Source organism: Aquila chrysaetos, chromosome 16, assembly GCF_900496995.4.
Source record: "Aquila chrysaetos chrysaetos chromosome 16, bAquChr1.4, whole genome shotgun sequence".
NCBI classification, from domain to species: Eukaryota; Metazoa; Chordata; class Aves; order Accipitriformes; family Accipitridae; genus Aquila; species Aquila chrysaetos.
This window is the reverse complement of record NC_044019.1, coordinates 19,670,804-19,695,971: the sequence shown is the minus strand read 5'-3', so window position 1 is coordinate 19,695,971 and position 25,168 is coordinate 19,670,804.

The window sequence follows — 25,168 nt, the reverse complement described above, 5'->3', positions numbered from 1 at the left end:
CTCACCTTTCAAATAAAGTTTTGAGGCTGAAAATACAATTTTCTTAAGTAGCTGGATATGTGATATCTGGTATTTCAGTATTAACTTCAATGGGGATATTTCAGTTAATTCACTTGTACTCTTCATAAATGTTTTTTATTTGGCAGTAAAACAATTGTAGGAACAAGGATTAGTCTGTGTGTTTTGTGAAGGGATTACACTTACCGTTTATTGCATCTCATGTTTATGTTGGAATACCACTGACATTATGAAGTAAGTCGAAAAGGCTTAACTTTTAAAATGACAGCTGAAGTCTTAACACTGAAAGCTCTTTGATGATTTGAAGAAAGGTTTTGTCTTGAGGAACAGTGATATGGGAAAAGAAAAAAGTGCTAGTGGGATTCAGGTCTCTGTCAAAGTTTTAATTACACAGCTCAGTTTTTAGTCACTGTACTTAAGTCTTGTTTTGTGCATAGCTTTCATTTACTTCCGTTACGTTATTTTGTAGTTGTTACCTATTGGGCAATGTCACACTAATGTAGTAGATAATAATGTTAGTACTACTTAAAAAGAGCAGGGTTTGTGGGATTTATTTTGCTTCTGGTTTGGTTGGGTTTTTGGGGGGTGAGGTTGTTTTTTTTCTTTAAACAGTGAAGGGAAAAGTTTTCAAGGTAAATTCTTAGTAGTTGGCAGGCATATGATTATAAATGTTCTGTCAAGTCCTGTGTAAACTCCTACTTCACCTATTCTGTTCCTGTATAATGAGTTTTATTTTGTGTACCAGGTTGGTGATAGCTCTGTATGTCATTGGTCCAATGATTGTATTTGTTGACATAAAATATTGGCTCACGTGCCTTGTGAGGAAAAGGTAAGTGGATAAGTGTCTTTTGGTTTCAAGGGCTAGCTCTGTTTTTATGGAGCTGGTGATAACGTTCACTTTTAACCTATTCAACACCTTTCTTAAAACGACCTGCCAGCATACAGGTAGATGCTGTATCTGGCATGAAGCCCTCTGGCTGTTTTAAGAATCCCAGAAAAAATTAACTAATCTGTCCATCTCTTAGGACACTGTTTTTAAGCAGGGGTAATATATACAAAAATATTTATACATATGTACTTGTCAATCCTCCCTGCTTCATACCTTACAGTCCTGAAAGGCTGGAAATAACCACATTCAAACCCAGTAAATACACTGCTATTATAAGTAACAAATACAGTTTTAGTAGCTTACCAACAGTTCAATGTAGTTGATTTACATACTGAACTCCACAGAAAATTTTATCTATTTATAAACAGGGTGTAAAGGTGCTGCTGCAGAAATCTGAGAGTGATGGAAACTAGTCAAAATTTGGAAGAAAAGGAAAATAATGATGTTTTACTTTCTTTAGTAGCTTAGGGAAGACAGTCAATTTTGTCATTGCGATGACATGGGCACATACAACTTTCATTTTCACAGACTAGCTAGGGTTGCTTGTAGCACAACGCATTTTCTAATTCGTACTGTCCTTTGAACTGTGTATTTGCTTTTTTTCTTTCTTCATTTTCATTGCCTTTTTTCCTCTGTTGTTTCTTCATTTTTAATGTGTTTCCTCCAACTTTCAGCCCAATTCTTTCTCCCTCAACTCTTCTTTTCACTTGTCACTCCTCTATTTCTAACTTCATGTACTAGAAGTGTTGCTAGAGTACTGTAGAATTCCCAGAAATGACCTTGGAAAGCTAGCTCCAGTGAGGAGGTCAGCATACAGGCAGAGGCAGCGACTGCTGGGGAGGCAGAGCCACCCCAAAAGCCACGCTTGGTGCCCACCCCTTCCCATCCACGTACCTCTTCAGCTGCCTCATCGTTGCTCTCAATTCCCTTCCCTCTTCCCGTTCCTGCCAGGTCACCAGGCTGGCCCTGGTCCCGTGTTCTCATGCAGGCTTGCTTCTGCTGCACAGAAGCCCTGAGATGATTCTGTTTGTGTTGGTTGCTCAGTGGTTTATGTGAAATGAGTTACTGACCTTTCTGCTTCCTTAGAGGCAGCGATTACTTCACAGCTGACATTACATGGTGTAAATAACATAGCTGAGAGCTGCAGGAACCGAATGATTGAGCAGGAGAACTGAGCGAGCTTTCAGTTCAGCCCAGGGTGACGCAGCCGGTGCGTGGGAACAGTTCTTTTGCCTTTCCTTCTCTTCAGGGCCACGCAGAGGAGTTCTGCTGTTGGGGTGAGCAGCCTCGTACCTCGTTCTCCAGAGCGTGCAGTCAATACCGGTATGATGAAATGCAACATACCACCTCCTTGGTCTATAGATGGCATCATACAGTACTGCCACAAGGAAGGATATCTCCACGTGGTATTATTTCATAGGCTTTGTTGCGGGATATTTCAATAAGAGGGATAATAATTGGTTTGGGCTGACTGTTTTAATATCTGTTTTTGTTATGGACTGAATGACCAGCTACAATTTCCTGTCATTGCCTGTAGTTTCCCTTGGACTTACGCAAGCTCTTCTCAATTAGCCTGCCTTCTGAAGACTTTTCAGGAAACAAATCTGTTTATATGCATCTATCTATACACAAGGAAAAGAACAAGTCAGATCTGTGAGGAACTGAAAACCAAAAAATCCTCCACACTCTTACAATAAAACGGCACTAACCCAACATTTTGTGTAGTGCAAAACACTGCTGCTGCCATTTGTTACTAAATATTACGGAAGGATGCTGGAGGGGGTACAAACCCCAGATTTGGTTATTTTTCAATAGTAGATCTCAATAGTATTTTTCTTGGCAATCATACTCATCCTCCTCTTTCAGATCATCTTTTTTTGTCTTTAGACAAATATCTTTGCTGCTTCAAGTGGGCTCTCCCAGTAAGAGTTAGCATTTCTTGCTACAGAAGTTGGTAACACTATTAAAATTTCCCTCAGTTATTCGCTCTTATGAAAAACTGTTGCTCTATTTTTTTCCTACTATGAGGTTTTTCAGTGATTCATTTCTCTTTGGAAGTATTATTGGGTTTGATCTCATACTTAATTTGCTCTCATTTCTCATAAGCTCACAGCGTGCTGAGAGCTTGCTGGTTTCAGAAATGTGCCAGTGTTAGTTTTGCATTTGGATTGGTTGCCGTTTACAAGCCAAAAGCTAACAGAGGTGGATACTAGAGCCTCGCTGTTGTCGTTTTGCAAAGAACGTTGATTTTTATGGTCGTGTTTATGGGTATAGCGATACCAGGCCTATTTGTGTGCACAGCAGAGGTTACACAAGTGATACGGGACAAGACCTCGGTGGAGTTATAAGGCCTTTTGAGGAAGGCTTCCAGCTCCTTTCAGGTCTTGACAAAGTTGCTCACCTGTGAAAGCTTTACCAGTAGAAACTTGTTGGAAGGAAAGCAGATCCAGGTGGCTATTGTGTAAATGTGGGGAGACCTTGTCTGAAAGGTTGTTAAAGGGAGAGAAAATTAGAAGAGGGAAAGTAGATGTTTTAGCTTGTCCTCAGTTCTGGGGCTGTTTATACGTATATGAGAGAGTTGTCTGTGAGAAATTGAATACTGAGATAATTTCACACTTGTGACTAAATGAATTTAATTAAAGTTATTTATTGCTCTTTCTCCCTGCTCCCACAAACACTTACTCAGTATCTTTATGTGGCTGTTAAAGGGTCATTAGAGTAGAAAATAAAGCATATGTTTTATTCCCTTGACTATTGGGGGAAAAAATGGCTAGAATTAATAAAAATGCCGTGTTTCAGATATGTCCCCGGTGGTTTGGAGCACGTAAGTGAACACTGATGGGGAAGTGGCTTCAACTTGTAACTGCCTGTTGGCTGGAGATGTTTTTCCGTTCATTTTTATCATAGGTGTTTTGAAGAAACTTTTCTTATTACTGCATCTTTTTAGGATTTGTTGGAGAGATGACATGTACTTTCTTGCAGATTTTTCTTTTAAAAAAAGAACTACTTAATTTCCTCCCCCAGTAAAATTATTTTCCACATGAGTGATCTTAGTTTCATTTTGAGCAAAATATGGGTTGCTATTTTGACTTATTCAAGGAAGTGTCTGTGTGCCCATATCACATCACACACAAATACCCACATCAGTCTTAAGGCAGAATATCAGGCCTTACTTTCCAGAATCTGAGAATTAGATGATGATACTCCTTCGGTCCCAGTCACAAAGCTGAAATGATTTCAGAATTTCCATTACATCTGTATTGTTGACAATTATTTTTCTCCCTGCAACATGGAGAATTTGGATATGAAAAGCTTAATTTCTAAAAATACCTTTGAATTTTGTATTTATTTTTATTTTTGAGGGAACAAAAATTTGTAAGTAAATGAAAAAGGTATAAGAAACAATTTTTAGAATAGATTTTTTTTTTTTTGGAAGTATACATTCTGAAAGCAGAGTTCAGTCACTGTCTTTTAGTAGCAAAGTAGGTTTGCCTTTTCTACAAGTACAAGTCCCTGTTCTTGATGAGTTGTGGAATTATCTTTAGACAGCCATGGACTGTAAATGCCAGGTTACCATTCTCTGATTTGAGTTAAAACAGTAGCTTCCTTTCATGGATCTAGTCTCACTTTTTGTTCCTGCTTATCTTGCATGTTTTGTAAAGGGCAGGTGGTTGAGGAAAAGGAGGAACAGGTTAAAGTGTGCTCAGTATCTACTGAATTTTAAAAAAATTACCCTTATCATTTAGATGAGTACAATTAAAACTTGTTACCCTGCTTAGATTTCAACTGGTTTGGGTTGAGCCACACAATGCGTAGCTGCACTTGTGCTGAACTGTAGATATAATGTTCCTTGAGAATTCTAGTTTCAGGTCAATAACCTTGCCTCTGTACAGTATTTAAGAATTTCAATGCACGCTATTTCATTAGTCCTTGGTAAGGTGAAATCAATATGGGTTCTTGCACTTTTAAGCAATATACTGTATAAGAAACCATGCAAGGCAATCTCTTGGGGGGTTTCTTTTTTGTTGTCACATGAACTATATGTAACAAGAACCACAGAAAAAACCCCAGCTCTTCAAAGAGCATATTCACTAAAGTGCTTGGTGTGATTCAGCATTGCCTTGAAGGCCAGGACAAAAAATATCTTAAAAGTACGGGGAGAAAGAGGGAGGTATACAGAAGCATGATTGTACCCAGTCATTTGAGACAAATGTCAACAGCTTCACGCTATGCAAGTCAGGTATTTATGTCATAATGCTTACATTAGAGAAAAAGAAGTGTTTTCTTTCAGCATGAGGATGTATACAAGGTATAGAAGGATTAAATCACTGGCTACATTTACTATTAAAAAATAAATATAACAAGTACAACAAGATGAAGTGCTACTTGCCCCATCTTATTGTTTGTATCCCATGGACAACAGTACTTCTGTCTGACGTTAAAATGAACCATGTAATTTGATTTATAGAAGCAAAGTGAACTTAAACAAAACCATCTGCTGTTCATCGAACATTTCCAAAACCTTGTGTTTTAAGGAGGTAAAAAGTAGTTAACAGCAAGTAGAAGAGTGCTCTTTTATCTGATAATTCTATTTCAGCAAACTCGGACACTGTCACTTGAGCAGAGAGAAAGCAGTTTTTACAGCTCTGAAAGGGCGTTTTACTATGGTAGTAACTACTACAACATATGTTTGGTGGTTTTGTTTTTTTTTTTATGACAGTGATTTTGAATTGGTTTTTGTTGTATTCCCAGCTATATTCATGCTATGCCTTTGGATGGTTATTCTCCAACAGACAAATGTATGGCTTGTGTGTCTGAAGCAACTGTGAATTTTTGGCAACAGAGCTGTTTTTCTTGCATCAAGTGAATGAGATTGTCGTGGTTTAACCCCAGCCAGCAGCTAAGCACCACGCAGCCGCTCACTCACTCCCCCTCCACCCAGTGGGATGGGGGAGAAAATCGGGAAAAAGAAGCAAAACCCACGGGTTGAGATAAGAACGGTTTAATAGAACAGAAAAGAAGAAACTAATATCAATGGTTTGAAAGCAATCAAGATTATTGTGTTGCTCACATCATACTCTTCCTCTGTGTACTTTCCTGGTTTTAGAATCTCTCACTATTTTCTCAGTTTAGCATTTCTAAATATTAAGTGGTTTTCCCAAACTGACTGCTGTAATCAATCTGAAATATTATTGCCTATATTGGAATGATATAAAACACCTTATATGTGTTTTCCAAGTGCCTTGCAATGAAATTGGTCCTTTCATTGTGCTAGGCAAACATCAGAGTGACTTTTCCCTGCAGACAGTCTTGAAAGCAGAAGCTATAAAATCATGAACTCTCATAGCAATCCATTTACTGTTAATATTCTTCTTCTGTACAGCTGTATTTTGAAAAAACTGTCCTAGTAGGTGATAATGGGGAAAAAAAACCCAACAAGTTCAGAATCAGCTGAAGTGTATTTACAGACAGGCCAATTTTGAGGGGAAAAAAAAGAAAAAGAAAAAAAAGATAAATTTTGGACAGGTTGGAAAATTAAAGGCAATGTGTGTGCATGGTGCATCTTTTGTTTTTTTGTTTGGTGTTTTTTCCCCTCTTTCATCACAGACTCTGGATCTGAGCATTAGTTATGTTTATCCTTTAATCCTACTGTCTGGGTCTGTTTATGTAAGATTTATTATATAGCAAAGTTGGGTAGTTAAATTAAAAACAAAACTGACCCTCAGCCATTGCAAGAATACCTAAGAAGAGATGACTTTAGACAAGTTAAATTTATTCTCAATTAATTTTGTAAGAGTTTGGGCTCCACGTTTCCTGAGTCAACATGAGACGGAAATTACCGCCAGTTGTATCTGCCTTTTTGCACTTAGCTCTCTAATGTATGAGCAGTAAAACGAGGAGGAAGAGCAGCTGCGTGCTTTTTCCATAAGTATTACCTTAAGATAGAAACTCACTTAATGACCGTGTTTCATTGTTCAATTAATTAAAATGCCATTATAATTGACTGTACTTACTACTGGCTGTGTACAAATCTCACCCAGTAGGATTTTTGTTGCTCTCTGGTAACCTTTACTTTACAGAAAATAATGAATAGATACCAGAAGCATAGGGCTTGGGTGAATGAACGTGAAAACCATAACATTGTGAATGCCTCCACCTTTTTTTGGACACAAACCCAGTTTTAATAGGTATAAATTATGTTAGGGATTGAATGTATTTACCTTTAAAATAATTGCTGATGTTGCAGCTTGTTCTGTTAGGGCACTGTAGTTTGAAGCTGGGTTCCTGGTGCTTTTTGGCTTGGTTTTTTTCCTTTATTTGACAAATGTGCTGAAGCAGACTGGAAATAACCAGTTTGCCTAGTTGTCTGGACAGTGACTGAAGTAACAGTTGTGGAAATCACAGATGCTTTCGCTCAGTGTGCATTTTGTATGCTGTACTCATAGGGCAAGTACAGAAAAATTGTGGTGGGCTTGTTCTGATGTGCTGCTAGGAACTACAGATTAAATTCATCCTGGTTTAAAAGACCTACATAAGGTTTATTCATTTTTAAAATCCCACTTAAATCCTGGTTTAATGTCTTAAGTAGGAGTTAAATGATGTCTAGTACAGGCCCTTTGTAGAGAGGGTTAAAAATGACCCTATAGGTTACTAGAAACGTAGTATTTTGCAATTTCATCAAGCAATATGTAATGTTAGTCTATCAGTGGCCCTGAACTCCTATTTTGTGCAATCCTAACTCTATATTCTCTGAGTAAATAGTTTCCACTTCATCAAAAAAACTGAAGAAACTGAAATGGTTAAGCGACCTAGCTTAGGGTCTTAAACAATGGATATTGCTGGCTCCATATGTCCTCTGACTACTCCCTATGGCTCCCTACACATTTATTTCATTTTAAAATGTTTTGTTTCATTTTAAAATAAGTTTGGAGGGCTTTTGTTCTCTGCTTTTTTTTTTTTTGATCGCTGCTTGTGAAACACATGCAAGCAAAAGGCAAAGTAAGTTAAAAAACACTGCGGGAGAAATGCTGAAATCAAGGTTGTACAAAGTAACTTGTGTAAAAAAAAAAAAAAAAAAAAAAACAAACAAAAAAACCCCCAAAAAAACCAAAAAAACAAAACCCAAAAAAACCAAAACAAACAAACAAACCAACCTGCTCCAGCTAACTTGCTTTGATGCCATCACTGATTGCATAGTCATATAGTTGATCATGAAAAATCTAGGTGGAAATGCCAGTTTTCAGTTATTACATCTTTAACAGTGATGCAGAGAGGTTAAACATCCTAGCGATGACTCTGTAAATCCGAGGGCAAAAATTTAGTGGAGTTCTGCAGTTGTTCTGGGCTGTCATATTAGTCGTATAGAGGAGACATAAGATTATCGTGAAAAAATGTTTTTATTAAAGTCATGTTTCTTTGCTCTGAGTGCAGCAGGTTTATGGAGCGATGTGGGTGTGTGGTCCTGTGGTTAGAACAGGAGAATACAAGTAGGACAGGAACTCTGACTCTGCACCAGCTCTGCCATTAACTCTCTCTGTGCGATCTTGGGCAAACCACAAAACCTCTGCTGTTCATTTTGCCCATTCATACTGGATAAAATGCTGATTTCAGAATGGGCCAAGAACCTTAATTAGCAGACATTTGATTTGCTTGAGATTCTCGGAGAAGAGATGCTATGGAAATTAAAAAAAATACACGTAATTACTCACCTGGACTACAAAGTTTTGCTAATATCTCAGCATAGTTATGCAGTGAAAGATACTGCATTCTCTTGCAGTGTCGAGAGTAGGTGGTTTTGGCTTTCAAAGGCCAGAGTAGTGTTTAATTTGCAGTTTTAAAAAATGAAATACCAAGTCACATCTGTACAGTGTATCTCATTATTAACTATATTTAGGATAATATTGAGTATTTTTTGTCAGTTCACGGTTGGTTTATTACAAAGTATGTCTAAATCCAATTCGTTGCTGTTCACGAGCTTTTTGAGGTGTGGTATGAGTTTTACTTAATTTCCCTCCTTAGGCAAAATATTTATGTTACTTAATTATGTGTAATAATTTTCTATCTTTTTGTTCATCTTGGGAACACTAACAAAAAAATCAGGACATGCGTTTGTCAGAAGCAGCATGGACTGACAGAAGAAGGTGGCGGGGGCACACAGGAAATGTTCTTTTGAGGCTTTGTATTCAGAGAGATTTGAATTGGAATACTGACTTTCTGCACCTGAAACCATTGCTGAAGTGATGAATCAAACTTGAGGCATAATTTAAGGGAGTGTAGTTAATGCAATGCAACAGGCCTACTAGGAAAATTAGGACTTGGGGATCTCCAAAATAAAAAAATGTCAGAGTAGGTGGGCTATTTCTTTTTCTCTGTGAACTATTCTGCTGAAGTGGAAAAAAATACATTTAACCAAATGGTTATTTAGACATTACTTTGGTCAAAGCATAAAATAAGAGGAAGGCAAAGTCATTACATCAGCAGAGAGTGGAGGAAATGTATTTCATCTCTGCTAAATACAAACGTTGCGTGCATGGGGAAAGGGTTGCTGATACAGATTATTAAAACGTGATTGTAAAACACGTATTCTCCATGATTGCTGCTGCTAGTTAATGAGAAAGGTGTGTTGCTGGTTGTCTTATAAAATTGGGCTCTAAATCATTAAAGTTTAAAATTCACAGGAAGTCTAGCTTCTGTATGGGCTACTGTTTGTAATATCTATGTTTGCACCATGTGTAGCAATTGAAAGCAATTTGGAGTTAGAAGGATTGCACTCCGTTACCTGTGTGACAACAGGAACCTACAGCTTCAATTAGTGGTCAAGCCACCATAGGAGGCATAGTACGTTATCCTGTGTTTACTCGCAATGAAGTGTACTATGTTTTGCCTTGAGGAACTTAAAACTGAAAGATGGACTGACAAACCATGGGCAAGATAAGGTGCTTCAGGCATAGGTTGATATAAAATGCAGATGTGTTTGCAAGAATAAATTTGTTTTATTTTCTGCTTTGCTTTATCTTTTCAAGGGCAGTCATTCTACTGATGTTCAGGAGTTCCGGACCAGGACAAGAGGAGGAAGATGAGAGCGGGGATGTCAGGAAAAGCAAGCCTTGAGAGAGGTGAGCATTTCATGAGCTCTTGGTGCCTGACATAGATGGCAGGGTCTTTTGCATTGCCCTGTCTAAATTAGCTAGACCAGTATCAGTTCCTCAAAAGATCTGACAGCAGCCATAGGGTAAGAAGGAGATCTGTAATTATCCAGACAGACTTGTCCAAAATGAATAATTTTAAACCAGCTTGACTTTCTCTGGGAAAATGTAGCGGGTGGCATGGATAATGGAGATCTGGGCAATACCATGTAAAGTTTTTCATACCACCTTGCATGCTTATCAAGCAGTATCTCATTTGTTTTACGGACTTGCTGAGACGATTCTGAAATGCATATACTAGTTGGCTGGTAAAACATATTCAAGAAATTGCTGTCCATGATCCTCTATCAGATGAGAAAGTTGTTTTGATGGCATTTATGCAGGATTTACGCTTTTGGATCGAGTACAATTTACATGTTTTCCTTGCTGATAGGGATGGTAAAATAGAAAGGGTACATATTGCATTGGCAGGTAACACTGCGCTACAACCAATTTGAAAAATGGGAATAGCTTTGAAAACTATGTAGTAAAATAATATTGAGAAAATATAAGAAAATGAAGAAAACGTGTCAAATTATGCACTTAAAGAATAGTTAGATGGTCATTCTATAGGGAAAAAAATGCATTAAAAATTGCTAGGATTTCTAGTGGATTGTGATGCAAATAGTGGTCAACATGATTTATTGTAAAAATGACAAATGGGATGTTTGAGTAGATGTATCATTTGTAGCAGATGTAAAGTAGTCTTCCACTCCATTAAATGCTCTTATAGTTTCATCTGAACTACTGTTTTCTGTTATTAGCCTTCAGTGGCAGGTTAAACATTAGGAAAGGATTTGTTACCTCTAACAGCAGTGTGGTACCAGAATGGTTGCTGGGTTGTGGAGCTTCCACAAGAGATCTTCAGGAACTTGTTAGATCTTCGTTAGTTAGGTGTGAGTTGGCTGCACCTGAAAAGAAGAGGGGCAGCCCAGTTGAAATCTTAAACCTCTTTCAGCCCTGTTTTCTGTGATTCTGTATATCATTCATATACACATATGAAAACCCAGCTTTTGAGTTCTCTTTATTATCCATTATGCATCCTTAGCCCAGAGATTTGTGATTTTACTGGGACATAAAGTGAGAATTCTGTGTGTGCTGCCAGAAGGCGCTGATATTTTGATGCTTCCATTCAGTAGGCTCTTTTGAAGAATGGAATAACTATATGCCTTGCACAACTTATAAAAGTACTGACTGCATTTTACAAGCTGGATGCATTTAATACATGGCTCAGTTCATTATCGTACACCAAGTTCATTTATAGGTTCTGTTACATCTAAGCACTTGCTAAGGGGCTCCTCCATGGCTCCAGTTCATTGACAGTCACAGCTTTGCTAGGACGTGATGTTTGTTTGGGAGAAGCTGGAAGAGAACCAAAATCAAATCTAAAGTTGGGATTTTCTTAATACAGTGAAACATGTTCCAGATAACTAAGATTTACTACATTTCGAGTGGTTAGTTTTGTGTCTAATTCCTGTGGAAAGGGAAAGGAAGGTTTTTTGCCATCTCAAGTGTAAATTTCCAGGTATTTGAACAAATACAGTCAAATAAGTAGTAGCTTTAAACTGTAATTTCATGCCTTCTGGATCATCTAGATCATCCTGGAAAAGTTATGTAATTTCAAAGAGCTACTTAAACAGTGGGAAGCTTTTGAGATGTTTTCACATGCTATCTGTAAGTTCAAACCAAGAAACTCGAGCAAAGATCTTTGTAGAAAAAGAATACAAGGAAGGCCAAAATCTGAAAAACTGGATGGATAATGTTTTGTGCCAGTGAAAGGCAACTGCTAAGAAATTGTGTTTAACATGAAGCCAAAAATTTTTCTCTGGTTGTGTGTCAGGTTTTTAGGTGGAGTTACATGAACCAGTTTGTCATTGGGTCCTTGCTGTATTCTCCCAAGCTTCTCTATAATCCAGGCTATGAATTATAGATTATTCTATAGCCATTGTTTCAAAGAACTGCTTATCCGCTAATAATTACCTGCAAGCATGCTGATACATATTGAGCTCTTAAAAAAAAAAAAAAAAAAAAAAAAAAAAAGTGCATAGATATGACTCGAAGCATTCAGGTTACATAAGGTAATATTTTGTTGCCTTATGTCAATTGTTAGGAAGCTTAGGATGATGCCATTTCCTAGGATTTAAATGATTAATTAGAAGCTTGGGTTGAGATATAAAATTAAATACTTGTACGAATATGGTCAGCTTTAATTTTGCTAATTGAAACTGTAATGGACTGCTATGTAAGGCCAGAAGTTCCCACTTCTAGCAAAAGTGGAAATGCAACTGGTATGCAGCTCTTCAGCAAGAGATAAAACAGAACTTAATTGCTTAAATCATGCTTAAGTTACATTTTCAAAATATTTCGAAACCAGTGGACTGTTTCCATTTTCATTTTCATCACAAGATTTGAAGATTTTTTGAGTGGTTTTTTTTGTTCCTCTTATCCCTTTTATTATATCTAATATGTATTTAAAAAGTCAAATTTAATCTTCTTTGTTACCACCATTGAAACTTTGGTAGAACTGAGTAACATCTGCAGTTTATGGTCTCGTAATAGAAAGGGACACTAGCATGGGGCCAGAGATCTAGGCCTGAGAGTACTCTTGCTTGCGATTGAATTCGGTATGTTCTCCCACTCGATTACAGGACGCTGTAAAGCTGTGTGGGGCCATGGCATCCTGCGGTTACACTTGGTACGGTGCCACGGTAGGCTCCATTTCCAGTATGGAAAGCCAAAGAAAAGCCGAGCAGGGGAAAAATCAATGAAGAAACCTTGCATGCTTTATTGAGGCCTATTAAAGGGTGCAAAACACAGGAGCCTTGTGTCATTTCCTGTGTGGTTAATTTCTAATGGAGGAAAAAAAAAAAAAAAACAAACCCAAAGTTGAAAGACATATTTGATTTACTTCTATCTTTTTTTCATTTGGCCAGCAAAAACTTCTAGATCAAGGAATGTAACTTTCAAAGCAAGTATTTTACTGACTTTATTTTTTTCGGGGGGGGGGGGGGGGGGGCAGGGGAGGTTGTGATATACAAAACGTGATGGTTCTGGTCACAGGTTTTAGAGGTGACCTATTCAAGCAAAATTTTGGACTAGTGAATAAGCACATTTTATGAATATGTACATGGAGAGCAGCAGCAAGGAACTGGATAAAAGAAACACTTTTGAGAATAAGCAAGTCTGAAGCCACAAAAGTCATAGCTATGCTGGTGAAGTAATAGTTTACCCCCCTGAGGACATTCCCGTATACTGAGAGGATTGTGTGCTGCTAATGACTGCTGTAAGAGGTAACATCCTTTATGAGAGGTGGGGCTTGGCAGAGCTCTGAAGCAAAATCCCTGATGTTGGGATCTCTGTTATACCATTTGTTCTGCATCTCTGGTGGGCTTTCTCTTGCCCTGCTTAGAGCCCTGATATTGATAGTGTAATTTGGACGTTGTATGTCCCATCTCCTCTATGCTTTTGATGGTTGGGGTATTAGAACAACATGTTTTTCCCCTACAAAAGTAGGCACTGGTGGTGGCGGGGAATATTCCAAAATAATTTTCTGTGACACAAACAAAGCTCCCTTTCCCTGCCTAGTATTTTAAGTGAAACACAGCACTAGATGGGGGTGGGCAGATACTCTTATCATACTGAGGAAGGACAGCATGACAGCTTGAAAAGCACCACCATTCAGTCCTCTTTTTTTTTTTTTCCTTCTTTCCCTCAGCAATGAAGGCACCTAGCCAAAGTTGTTTTTTGTTTTTGTTTTTTACAATTATTAGTATTTTTTCAGTGCTAAGAGCTAACTTGAGATTACAGGCAGGTGTAATTCAAATACAATATTAAACCATGCTAGAATATCTGTTCCAGAGTGCACCACTGTGCAGTTTAAATAACCACTGAGGTAACATACCAGATAGTCTACGCTGCAGAAATTCTGGTCATTTTTCAACAATAGTAGTTAATTTGGCTGAATAGTTTTTTACCAAACTGCCCCAGAGAAATTATCATTAACAATTAAAATAACAATACTTCATGCTAGCAAAGACATTTTCAAATATCAAGAAGTTACTTAACCATCAATTATGCTTCATTAAGTGATTCTCGATGAATTCATCAGCTAAATTAAGCTTCATTAAGTGATTCTTGCAGTATCATTCAGAAATGTTATAATTATTTCTCTTTTAAATACAGGGAAACTGAGGTAGACAATTCAGGTGGTTTGCTAATGGCCATGTACAGCATTTACTCTATAACCAAAATTGAAGGCTAGGTTCCCAGGGCTTCTCTTCTGGTATTAAAACCACTAGTCCTGATTTGATACCTGTTTGGAAAAAAAAAAAAAAAAACCAAACCCCACGCCACAACAGACAAAAACCAAACGCGCACCACCACCACCACTCTTCCCCAAAACCCAACCCCAAAAAAACATTCCATCTTGTTTACAAAATCTTCAATTTGACTGTACTGGCTACCCAAACAATGTCTGAAAATTATTCCATTTAAATAAATATATTTTAGAAAGGGCTTTGATACCTGATAGAAATTAAAACAAGAAACTTTTGGTTTGCAGACCAAGTTTTATTAGTCATGGTTTTACCATTTGTAGGCTCTAGGGTGTAAGTATGTCTTGTTGCATTTCCAGCCTAAGAAACAATATCTTTTCTGTCAGGAATATTTCTGTGAAGTATGCGTTTTGACCTTTCACAACTCATCACAGTAATGCATCCAATTTATCTGAAGGTTTTCAAAATCCCAGTGGCTAGATAAAAGCACCCACCACAGAACTCGCCTCCGCTTTAGCTGAATGACCTGCAGAACGGATAGTATAAAATAGCTGAGAAACAGCATCCTAAATTTGATTTCCCCTACCACCCTTTTCAGATTTTCAACTCGCTGTAAAAAGTGGCAGGACTGAACTTGTGCAAACAGGCTGATGTCTTTGAGTGTGGCTGAGAAGCACAGGGAAAAGGATGAATAAAGTGCTTCTCTAGCTCTTGCATAACTGCATCAGACCCATCGGTATGTGCTTCCCCCAGTCCCTGAGCAAACTGGGGCAGAGGAGCAAAGCTGTGACTCTCCCACGGCTCAGCTGACAGTGCTGGTATTGCCTTCTGTACGTGACTTTGTCTTCGAGCAGAAAGAAACGTACTCCTTGCTGAGGCTGTATTTAAAAGCATAATTTAACCCATAAATGAAGGCCCATTCTGTCCTTATCTAGTGATTAATATTGTTGTTCTCTGGAGCAGGGGGAGGAAGCAGCCTTTCAAAGCCAAGTCATTTAATCTCAAAACTTTATTAAAAGTGTGTAGGAATCAGATTCTTACTGTCATCTAGTTACCATGTCTTAGAGGACACCACAAGTGCGAGCAAGCGATGCTAGCTCAGGATATGTTGGTGGGTTTCATTGCTGCTGTTCAGCTGGACTACGTGACAGGCTGCAGGAGTGCAGAGAACAGATACCTCAGTACATGTAACAAATTCTTTTGCATACAGTTATTATTTTATGTATAAGACAAATACTGAATGCTGTTTAGAAAATAATAATCTATAAGATTATTTCGTGGCAGAGGGCGAGTGGATGAATGTGAGGGTTGGAGTTTCCTTTACTTTTTGACTAAGCAATGACTGCGGTGGCGTTCTTGTTCAGCTAATACATAACTGTGACAGTCGTGACTTCGTTTTGAAGAGCAGAAAAACAGTAGTTGATTATTTATTTAGAGCAAACTTTCTTAAACTCTTAACCTGTTGCATATCTGGTAATGTAACACATGGCACTAATTCTGCCCTTCTACAATACGTGGATAGGTTAGACGCTGCGATTATCTATAGGCTGTCTCCCTTCCTTTCCCGAGATAACTAGAGTTCTCTTTTGATAGAGTAATGGCTTCCCCTCTAGCGTGTCACAAGTTGGTTTTCTTTACAAGGATTCTGCCTCTGAGCGTTCTTGCGCATGTATATTCCACCGCTTGCAGTAACAGGTTGTGTGCTGAATGTCTCTAAACTGGTGATTTTCACGGAGCAGCCCTCGCAGGGGCAGCGTGTACAGCCCTCGCTCCTCGGCGTGAAGGGGCAGTTCTGCTCCACCCTGCCCTTTCTTCTCGTGGCCAGTGCTGCCAGCTGAATCTTCCCGTGTTGCCTGAAGCTGAAGTTGTTCTTGCTCCAATTGTTTACATGTAAATAACTTATATACTTTGTTAATTAAAGGAGTTGGTGTTGGGGGGGGGGACAAAACTCATTTTCTTCTGAGTGGGAAGGAATTTTATTTTTCTTGGAGCCTTAGGGTGTTTTATTTGATAGTCTCCAGTACTGACATCTCCGGATTTTGAACATTGCCCTTCTTGCTTCAGCACTGATGAAGGTAAAGTATATCTGGAGAAGTGTATCGCTTTGAAAAAAAGCTATCTGAAAGAAAATGAAATATTTGCAGGCTTTGTAGGTGAATTGCTGGATTGGTGGAAAGTGTTGATTGCTGAGGTCCCCACTGCAAAACATATGCACCCTATTTCAAAGATCGGATTTTTATAAGGAGAATCTCATGCATGCTTACCCTGAGAAGAGGTGTGAATCTCCTTTCTAATAGGGTGCTTAGGAGCTACAGTACCTAACAGCCTAAGCAAGCTTTGAGTACAAAAGTTGGTAGTTCGTAAGACTGGGGGGCAGGGGTGGGAAATCCAAGAAATCAGCCTACAAGCTCTACAATCAATCTACAGCTAAGCTTCACACAGCCCCCTCAACTGTTAGTAGCAGCAAGTCCTTCAGGTACAGCTCATGGTGGGGTCACTGCTGTCACAGCAGGACAAGACTGCGGCCACCCCAATGTCTATCTGCCCCCAAGCCGTGGTCCCTGCAGCCACCCCTCCAACCAGGCTGCCTCTGTGTTTGGATCCCAGCAGGCACACCTATTCCGTTAAGTCGTGTGTCTTGAGATTTTTTTCATCTTTTGCTCATTCTGTGCCCAAACAGAATTGGTATGGATATAAGTTGAGGGACTCGGTTCCTAGGTCTAAGCATCTCTGCTGGGCTTGATGACCTCTGGTCCTCATACGTAGCGGCTATGGTCCACGACAGAGATGCTTCTCACTAGCACATCTTTGTCAGCACTTGTTTTCAATGAAGGGAAGGACAAGCTGAAGTACTACAGAAAAAACACATAAATTACTAGTATCCTTCTGTGTGAAGATATTCCAGATTTAACGCTTGTCTATTAATATGCCTACTTTAAATCTTGTAAAAAGGCATTTAGCAGACCTCAGGTCCTCTGACTTGTGTAGCTAAGAATTAAAACAGAGAATACTAAAGATCTGAGGTGTTCCCTCACATCTGATATCAAACTTTATAATTATTACTGCAGCAAGTAAAAAGCAAAGTTGGATGCAACTTTTTGATTTGAAAGGCGCAAACTGTTTCCAGACACAAGCAGCAAGGCTTTACGCTTCCTTAAGGATTCTGGGATAATGCATAATGTGCTCCTAGGAAGGCAATGCGAACTTCAGCAACAGAGCCATCGGGACCAAGCCAGAAATATTGAAATCTGTAAGGGATGTCAGAGGTTTTTTTTTTTTTTAAAAAAAAAAAAAAAAAAAAAAAAAGAAAAACCAAAAAAAAAACACCCCCCCAAAAAAATACACCCCAAAAAATGCAAACTGCACAGTGCACTTGTTCAGTTACACCGCTGCTTCTGTTGTCTTAATACTTTGAAGTAGCCTGAAGAAATGCAGATTATTAATTTTCTGTATTTCTTTGTTCACTGTGCTTCCACAGCATCTGACACTTGATCTTCAAAGGCTGTTGGGCAGTGCTCTGATGTTAAGTGAAATCATGCTGCTTTCATTTTTATATTCCCACCATATACAGGGATTCCTCTTACCAGACTGTATGGTTTAAATTACTTGAGTATGCTTCAACTAGAAGCTGTGAAAGATGTTTCATAAGCTTCAAGAAGAGGGTGCTTTGCCTCCAAGAGACAAAATGGGTTGGTTTGCTGACCTTTCCTTGTTATCAGAAGCCGGACATCTGAATTTTTTAAAATGAAGTTTCAATTGGTTTCCCTAGCATCCTTTCCTTGAGTCAATGATGTATCAAATCGATGATGTTGAGCTATATTGCTGTGAACAAATAAGCTGCTAGAGGACCGTGGAGAAAACTTGGCAGATGTCCTAGTTTCTTTCCATTCTTTTTCTATTTTAGAAGGAATTAAGCAGCTGGTGTTTTCCATCTGACTAAAACTAGGCTTTTACACATACCTTTGCAGTGTAATTTTGACTTTATGAAAAGGGAATGAATTATTGTTGGCATGATTCTGGTTTCTGCTGTTAAAGCCAGGCTTGCAGGACCAAACTGAATCAAAACAACTCTTCTTTTAAATAGCTGCTTGAAAGTCCAGATTATGAAGTGGTATGTGGTATCGTTTAAATGTCTCAGAAATACTTGGAGATGTTGCAAGAGCTGATTCAGATGCCCTTAAGTCTGACGGGTTGAGTTGGCTCTGCTGGAGGCCTTGAAGAGCTGTCAGTCCTTTAAATCTGACTGGATTGACTTGGAAGGCTGTAAAGATCATCCTTAAAAGGAAAATAAGCAAAAATCTATTGTGGTTGAACTCTAAGGATGAATTGCTTCAACAGACCTAGTTACAAATGTAGGTTCCTTCTTCCTCCATTACTTTTGAAGACTGTAGGTCTGAGCAGTTGGAGGCTAAGAGCAGAGCCTGTATTTTTTCTCCTGAATGACTGTGGGCATTTTTTATGGCTCAGGTATTACAGCTGAGCTGTATTTCTTAATGATTTGAGAGTAAGCTTGGAGCATGCCACCTGCACAGAACTGTAACTTACCTAGTCATCAATGCATGTTTTATGAATAGGAATTCTTTCAATGCTTTAATTCCTAAGGAGTAGCAAGTAGTAAAGGTGGAACAATAAATATGTCTGCTCAAAGTTTACTTTTAGTTGAATGTATATTGAAAGAAGTAAACCGAAGAGGGATTATCAAGTACTGACTTTTGTGGTCTTAAAACATGCTAAAAGCAGAAGTGTGTGTGACACTTTAAAACCCTGATTCAGAAGAACAGGAAAGCTTTGCAGCTGGTCACACAGTGGGGCGTTGCTCTGTGCCCTCCATTTAAGCATTAGATACCCCTTAGAAAACAACGTCACTCGGCTTCTGCCCCTGCGACTGTGCAGGCTTTGTTATCTTATTACATGACTTTTAAGGAAACGAAAGGCAAAAGAATGTTTGAAAGCCTCCTCAGTGCATCCCTAATGATCTTTTGTAGCTTCACAACTTCCCAAGGACAGGCAAAGGCATCCGTCCCCTCCTGCCAGCGTGCCTGCACTCGGTTGGGAAGCGGTGGCTGGTGGCCGGGCTGCCGCCCTCCCAGAGAGACCTGGAACTCCGAGCAGCCAAGGGCATGGAGAGGGAAAACGCCAGAAACGTCAGTCTGGAAAAACCGATTGCCATCCTCCCTGCAGATAGGTGTGCGCACGTATGGGTGTGTTGGACACTAGGCTTTGGCACCGTTGAAACTATTTTAATTAAGTTTTTAAAACAAAACAACTCACCCCGAACTATAAATATTATCTACATGTCTTTAAAACCATATTCTAGGCTTTAGAATTAAAGGTATTTTGCGTATTTGCGGGTGGGTGGGTGTTGTTATCCCCCCCCCCCCCCCCCCCGGCCTTGATGTTGGTAGTATTTTTCATAAGTTTCTAATAAAGGTAGAAAAGTTTTGGTGTCTGTAAAGTATCTCACAAAAGCTAGACCTTTGTACCTTTGGCCTAGTAGATGGGAGCAAATGAAAATGCTTGTCTTGTTGTCTAAACTAAATGAAGTACAAAAGTAAGCAGTTAAGAGTATGGAAAATGGAGGATCTTTTTAAGTATTTTCATTTTAATAAACCCATGTTAATGATAGCAGAAAATATTGAGAATTTTATTATATGGCTAAGGTTCTGATTTGATTCTATTCACAGAATAATGTGTTCTGAGTAAGAAAACTCAGAACGTAATTTTCATCAGCCGTTTGCTCCTGTGTCTTGGAAAATAATTGCCATTAATTTCAGGAAAGAGTTACCAACTTCAGTTTGTTCTCTTTCTCACAGAAATATAAATGTAAGGATTGTTTTGTGGACTTGTGGAAAATATGTCTCTGGCCAGATCCTGCATTTCAAGTTCAAGATTTCAGAGGCAGTTTTGTATGAGGACTGTAGAATTTTGATCAGTGTTCAAAGCATGGCTATTAAAAAAAAAAAAAAAAAATTCTCCTACTTGCATACAAAGCTTATCTGCATTGATTTGTTGTTTTTTCTCCAAGTAGTTCATCTGTTTAAGTATCTTTCCAGAAACCGAGGTCTTTATTATTAAATGTTATTTGTTATACTTCTCCAAGTGCAAATAATTTATTTATAGAACATTTTCATGCAAAAAGATAGAAATTAGTATTAGATAGGTAGTGATTATTTTGATTTAAGTGTTTTGAGTTAATTCTAGTGAAGATAATGTAATCATTTGGGGGATGTTTTTAAACTAAGAATGGAAGACCGGACCCTGGCCTTAGCTCTAAAGAGGAAGAAAACATGTATTCATGACTGCATTTAATATGTATAGTTTACATGAACAGTAATTATGGAGTGTGTCTATGAAAACTCCATCTCTTTATACCCGAGTAGAGAAGTCCTCTCTGTCCAAAGCATTCCCATTCTTCACCTCTTTGAATTAAGTTAAGAACAGAAATCCTTATGCTGTGATTCGTATTTGATTAGAGAGTTGATGTGTGACCTCTGTCACCACTTTAAAAAAAAAAAAAAAAACAAAGTCACAGTGGAGAAAACAGTATGACCTGAAAAACTTCATGAATTAGGCAATCTTTCTCTGTTTTAGTCAGATGAAATAAATTAACATATCCTTCACATTCTAAGAGGTACGAGTCAATTTTAACCTAGTTCACTTTTTCAAAACTCTATTTATTACTGTAATTTCAAATCTGCCCTAGTTTTAAAAAGGCTCCATAACTCACTGTAAAGCTTGGCTTGGGACTGTTGTTTATTGCCTGGCAGTACACATGCAATGTAGCATCAAGACGTCTTTGTTATCAGCAGAAATTAGTATAGTCATGGCAAACCAGGCAGGACCTAGCAAACAAATAAATACACCTGCAATTCTTGTTTCTCCTTTATAGAAAGGTGCTGTGCTTGTTAGCTGAGCGGTGTTCCTTGTACTAGGAGTGTCAGATAGAGACTATGTATATCTTAAAAGCAATCTCTTCAAGTAGGTTGTTAGTTCGTCACCACCATGGTATTCGGGTACTGTTAGAACGATAAAAGCTAACCCATCCTCACTCCTACATACTGCCTTCAGAGTGTTTTGTCGTGCAGCTCGTTAGAAGTTATTGTAAGTACATGCATCTGAAGGGGAGGGGTCACCAAAGGAAACCCATTTTTGGTCTCTCCCAATTCTTCGGCTGGGTTTCAGGCAGTCGCCGTCTTCTCGGGAGGTAAATGGGATCTGTTCCTTCTGGAGCATCTGCAGTCAGTGCAGCCTGAGATGCTGGGTAAAGGACTCTCAAGAATAATGCTAGGTACCTCCCTGTCCTACTGCTTCCAGCAACAAAAAGGGGAGGAAGTATCTGACACCGGCAGAATCTGCTGTGGTGGTGTGCTGAGAGGAACGGAGAAGAATCGTTAGTCATTATTTTAATGACCTTTGGGCAGGAATGCATTTGATGTTCACCTGTGAACAGAGGACCCAAGATGTACTGGGGAGTGTCTTGGAGCAGTATATCCACGTGACATTATGGATACTAACACACCGTAATATATTCTGAAATCTCACAGCAGTACCATTGAGGTAACTATTATCCTCTAGGTATGCGAGCGCACAGAGGAATAAATCAGAAATTAACCCCCTTTCTTCCACCTGGCTGTGTGGTTGATGTCGGCTTTTTCTTCCGTGAGGTAGGGGAGCAGATGATGCTGTATCTGCTGCTGTTCTTCCTCCACAAACAAGTATAGGTGGGGTGAGGTGGGGATTGCCTTCGTAGGTTAGCAATGTTGGACAGAAGGCAGGTTGTGAGTAGATAGACTGGGGGGGGGGGAAGCACAGCTCTATTCTTTCCACTGTAAAACTCTGCTCCTCTGAAGCTCAGTTCATTTCCTTAGCGTTTCCTTCAGCGACAGGACTGTAGGCCCTCAGCTACTGTAGAGCTGTAAGCAGGAACATACTTACTTGCATAGCTGCTCTTTGCAGTTATGAAAGGCTTAAAAGACCTGCATGGGGTTTTATCAGTTTATCTTCATTCTGATGTGTCATTCATAATGACTGGTTTTAACACTGGTATATTGAGCTTCAAACATTCTCTTCCATAGGCTACACGAGGAAAACATAAGTACAATAGCACCTATTGGTTCATCTTGCTATTGGTTCATATTTTTTCTGTGTCTGACTTTGAAGTATTTGCAGCAGAGATTTTTTTTTTTTTAATCCCTTCCAATCCCCACTGATAAATTATGAAGGCTACAGCCAGTAACCCTTTGTTATAATTGAAAGTGTCTGTGCCAATTCATTATTGATCTGCATGCAAAGATGTGAAACGACTTCCCTTCAGTGCTTGATTCCCCAAATTATACAATGTGAAACTAACTCCCTAGTTACCTGCAGAGGTGAAATGAGTGTGTTGTTCAGCTACAGAAATGTTGATTAGAATCTGAAGCATGTTTTTTAAACTAATGTTTGCTTGCAGATGATCAGTTGTGACACATTGTGACCTTCCTTAGGTAGAGTCAACAAATACTTCATAGTACTGTTTATTAAATCCTCACTGGTCTACAACAAATGTGCCATTCATTTTCTTCAGTTAGTCATGACTGGCCTGACAGTGGAGGGCTTTCACTCCTGCTTGTGTGGCCATCCCTTGTATATGACTGCTAAACAATGGTGCACCAACTGCAGTAAATGATGTGATCAATTCATAGTCTCAGAGCCACCAACAAATATATCAATTTTTGCAAATATGCTAACGAACTCTTAACCTGTTAGTGAAGTTGCTGCAAACACCAGACTTATCTCCTAGCTTCTCTTACTTATGTTAAAGAAGGTTCTTTAATATGTAAAAATAACTAGTTATTACTAAGGATGCATAAATTATACAGTTAATGTTGTTAGTGTCTAACATTCAGTTTCCTGTTTCACACTGACCTTTTGATACATCTCTGTATTCATGTGTGCTATTTAATGCTCTATTGAGCAATGTGAAAATACCAGAATCATCCAATAATACAAATCATTCAGCAGTAGCATCCAGATCCTATTCACAGTTCACTGAAACCAGGCATTTCCTGGCTTGTTTTTGTATGTGATGCTTTCAACTGCTAGATTACACCTCTTGCCATTTGTATTCAAGTGATACCTAAGAGAACACCAGACTTGGCAAACGTGGAAGAAAGATTTCAGAGCAATAGTAATGAAAAAAGTCTGTCTTATTTCATTTTCAGTTCTTGAGGTGTTAGCACATGTTTCCTGGTGTTCTTGCTTATTGCCTTTTTCTGTGCTCCTCCAGATTCATAGGGTTTATTTCATATAGAACCAGTAAGATTAAAATATCAAAATCAGCCACTATTTCTGGTTTTATTATTATTTCTCAGGAGTTAAAGCTTTCATTTGTTTATTGATCCTCAATCTTCTCTACAGTTGTTGAAATTCAAAGAATATTCATATCTATAGAAAATATTTGTTCTTTGAGTATTTGAGCAAAGTGCTTGGGACCAGTTTGTGAAAACATCTCACAGCAATTAAAATGAGTCATAACCTAATTAAATGATTTCCTACTTCATTTCACACAGTCATGACCCTCATGACATCTCCGACTGTGACATCTCCATCGCTATTTCCATTTAACCTCAGCCAAGAATTTGGGACATTTGTCATAACGGAATAGCTAAAGCAGACTTTATCTATGTGATTCTTGCGACCATCAAGTCCCCTAGTGTCACGTTCCTGGTATGCCTAGAGGCACTTGATGTAAAGTAGATCTTTTATAATAATTAGGACAGCAGAAGAACAATATATGTACTGTGGTCTTACAAAGACCCCTTTCATTGGGCTGTAATGTTGTAAATTTCACTATGCCCAAAGGGTTAAAAGTAGCTGTTTTCTACCCCAGTAATAAATAATAATTTTAACAAGAAATTTCTTATAGATACATTTTATTGTGGAAGTTCTTAAAAACAAAACTAAAACAAAACAAAACAAAAAAAAACCCAAACACTTTGTCAAGCTGTTTTTTAAATAAAATATTTTTATCAGACTTGGCAAAATTAGCAGAATGAATGTTTTGGAATTTGCATTAATGCTTTGCATTATAACAGGCTTTTTGTTTCTTGCGTGTAATCTGGCGTTCTCTCTCTTATTCATTCCTTTTGTTTTTCCCAGTTTCCTTCATTAGTTACAGCTATTTGTCACATGTTTATTTCCAGAATCTGCAGAAATTCTAGGCCAAAATGTTATCTATCACTTTTTTTTTTTTTCTAATGTCCATGTATTGTACAAGCATTTATTCCTATATATCCATTTTTTCTTTTCTTCACTCAAGGTGAAAAGAAGTTTTTTGCTTTCTGCTGGATGCTGTAGAGTTACAATGCTTCAGTTGGAGGGTATAGGGTTGAGTGTTCTCCTGGTGCTCTGAGCATGCCTCGGGGGCAGACTGCAGTGCTGATGAATCCGTCTTGGAAGATTTTTGGACTCTTGAGCTAAAATTTGGGGATGCTTTTGGAGAATGTTTCCTTAGGTTCTGGTCAGCTGCCTTTTTCATTACTTCTTTTTGGGGGCTGACAAACAACACACCATAAGAGTATCATCTTTTTTTTTTTTTTTTTTTTTTTTTTTTGTCTGAAAGCATACCACGTGTCCGATGTTTTTCCTTAAATGATGAAACTTCTCTTCCCTCTCCCCACTTTAAATTGTTGGGGACTTGTTTGACTCTTTCCCTCCAGTCACACAGTTTGAACATTGTGCTATTATACCAGACTATCAGCTTGCTTGCAGCATTTTTCTAGGAGAAACTATAAATTATACCAGCGAAGCTAACTTTCTGTTTG